This window comes from Asparagus officinalis, chromosome 6 (genome assembly GCF_001876935.1).
Source record: "Asparagus officinalis chromosome 6, Aspof.V1, whole genome shotgun sequence".
In the NCBI taxonomy this organism is placed as follows: domain Eukaryota; kingdom Viridiplantae; phylum Streptophyta; class Magnoliopsida; order Asparagales; family Asparagaceae; genus Asparagus; species Asparagus officinalis.
The window spans coordinates 70,470,455-70,474,004 of NC_033799.1; positions in this window are offsets into that span (position 1 = coordinate 70,470,455).

The window sequence follows — 3,550 nt, forward strand, 5'->3', positions numbered from 1 at the left end:
CCTGTAGAACTCATGTTCCCAAAAGCTACATTCTCAAAAAAAAAAAAAGAATAGCAACCCTAATTTAAAGATATATATAGGATATGGACCTTTTGTAAAACAACGTTCTCAAAAAAAAGAATAGTAACCCTAATTTAATGATATATACAGGCAATGGACCTATTTGTAAAATATCTCTCTTATTATTTCCTTTACTCTTGTAACCCTAAGGGTTACATATATATGCAAATCTCCTTTAATATTTAGTCCAATTCATCAATCTCATTCTAATAAAGTTGTACTTTAGAATATTTTATCATATCAAGTAGAAATAATTATATATTTTCCTCTTAATTAAATATTATCTAGTGGAAAAACACCTAGGCCTTATCTCCGTCTAGCTTGAAATAAAGTTCACCCTCAAAATTTCTAAGTAGGATGGATGTGCACCTCCAACAAATATAGAAATTTCTCCACTATCGAATCCTCTTACTCCAAAGTTGCTTCTCCAGGATAGTACAAATTCCATTGCATAAGAACTAAAGGAATGACTTTATTCTTCAGAAGCTTCTCACTTTGGTCAACAATAGAAATAAGATGTTGAGGATAAGATAAATCTACTCCATTTGTCAACTCCGAATGATACAAAATATGACTCTCATTCGATTCATAGTTCCTCAACTATGAAAACACTACCACACATTTGCTCTAACGCAACGGTTCAAAACCGTTGCGCTAGCCATGGAACCGTCGCCCTTGAGCAAGTGCAACGGTTCTCAAACCGCCTCATATGCTGCCGTTGCCCTAGCTCTACCGTAACGGTTTTGAACTCTATTGCGACGGTTTTTTGAACCGTTGCCCCTGCATCTAACGCAACGGTTTTAAAAGGTAAGTGGTTTTTAAGCCATTGCAACGGTTTTGATTGAGCTATTGCGACGGTTTTTAAGCTATTGCAGCGGTTTTGATTGAGCTATTGCGACGGTTTTCAAGCTACTGCAGCGGTTTTTTTAGATATTACAACAGTTTTAAAAGACCTAACGCAACAGTTTTAGTAGGCTAAAGCTATGGTTTTGATAGAGCTACGGCAACAGTTGGAGCTATTGCAACAGTTTTAAAAGACCTAACGCAACGGTTTTAGTAGGCTATAAGTATGGTTTTGATAAAGCTACGGCGACAGTTGGAGCTATTGCAACAGTTTTAAAAGACCTAACGCAACAGTTTGGATCGAGCTATCGCAACAGTTTGGATCGAGCTATCGCAGCGGTTTTGATCGAGCTATCGCAACGGTTTTAATCGAGCTATTGCAACTGCTCAATCGAAGCTGTTCTTGGTTTCCTACGTCAAAATAATTATAGTATTCAATTACCTAGACAATCTTATTGTAAACTGTTACGATAGATATCTAACGCAACAGTTAAAACCGTTGCAACTTAACCGCTGCAATAGATCAATTATGTGGTAGTTAAAGTGGTGTACATTATGCATGCTTTATGAATATGATGACAAGGCTAACATGTTCATGGACTTGTCTGCTCATTTTATACTATCAAATGGTCCAATGTAACATGGGTCAACTTCTCATGCGTATGAAAATGAATAACTCTATGAGTCGATGAAATTCTGGAAAACATGTGATCTCCAACTTTAAATTTTAGAGGTCTTCTACCGATATCTGCCCAACTACAATATCTATGCAAAGCTATCTTGAGATGCTTTTGAACCATATTAATCTTCTCCTTAGACAAGCAGGTGAGCTTGGGACCTGATAACTTCCTCTCTTCTACTTCATCCTAACATAACAGTGGTCTATACTTTCTCTAATACAATGCCTCAAATGGCGATATCTTGATGCTAGCCTAATGATTGTTGTTATAAGAGAACTTTACAAAATGCAATTAATCATCCCACGAAACTCTAAAATCTAACAGACTCGAAGCATGTCTTCCAAGATATGAATTGTTCACTCCAATTATTTATCTTTTTGCGAATGATAAGCAATACTAAATTTCAATCTAGTGCCCCCAAAATAAGAAACAAATTGAGTATCTTGATTTAAAACAATGAAAATTGACACTCCATAAAGCCATACTATTTGTTGAATATAATGTTTCACTAACCATTCAGTAATTTGTCTAACTTGAAAAGGAACAGAATAAGTGCTCTTAGTAAGTCGATCAACAATCAGCCAAAACTGCATTATTTTGCTTCTAGCTCCTAGGAAAAGCTATCACAAAATCCTTAGTATAGTGCTCCTACGTACTTTTATTCCAATATCAGCAATGGTTGCAATAATATCAGCATTGAACAATGAGTTTCAGTGAGCAATTTTGTATGAACGTCACCTAGTGGAACACACAAATGGTCACCTTTCTCAAAGAATCATCTTAATGAATCTAGATTCCTTTTCTCTTTCCTTCAAATACTCTCTTCTTGACCTTGATGAGCTCCTCATCATGCAATTATTATTCCTTAGTATGGTCAATCAACGATGGTCGTACTTACGTATTCATCATTTATGCATAGCTATTTTGTAGAATAACCTCAATGCCATGACTTTTGATCTCTGCAATTAACTCCTACTTTGTGAGCCTCATTGCGCTTGGTGCTCTACTAAGTGCATCGTATACAATGTCTGCTCTACCAGAATGATATTGAAAGTCGATGCCATGGTTTGCTATGAGTTCTAATCATCTTTTTTTGGCATATATTCAACTCCTTCTGTGTATAAATGTTCTTGAGACTCTTAATGGTTTGTGAATACTTCCACCTTCACTTTTGAACATAGTGCTGCGAAATCTTTAGTGTATGAATAATTGCTGCTAACTCCAAATTATGAATAAGATAATTACTCTCATGTGGTCTTAATTGTTAAGAAGCTTAAGCAATCACATTTCAGCTCAACATCAATACAGACCCTATCCCAACTCATAAAGCATCAATGAGGATTGCAAATTTTCTTCACCAATTAGGTAACGTCAAAACTGGTCATGTCGTTAGACAAATCTTAAGAGTTTTGAATGCATTTTGATATTTTTAATGTCTAGTTGAACTTCTCAACCTTGCGAAGAAACTTCATCATTGGGGCTACAATGCATGAATAGTATGTGATGAACCTCCGACAGTAACCTACCATCCCTAAGAAACTACAAACCTCTCCTATGTTTGTCGGTGGCATTTATCTTTAAATCCACTTCTACTTTACTTAGATCAACTGATAAACCTTCAGAAGATATAATGTGATCTAGAATAGATGTGCTCTCTAGCTAAAATTTGTACTTGCTTAGTTTGCCAAATAGACATTCTTTACGCATAATTTTATCAATCTGAGATGCCCTTCATGCTATGGCAGCATCTACCAGTACACCAAGATATCATCAATAAAGACCACTATAGACCGATCTATGTACTATAACAATACACAATTTATAAGACTAGTGAAGACTAATGGAACATTTGTCACACTAAATAGCATAATAAGAAATTTAAAATGTGTATAACTCGTCCTAAAAGCTAAATAGCATAATAAGAAATTTAAAATGTGTATAACTCATCCTAAAAGCTATCTTTAGAA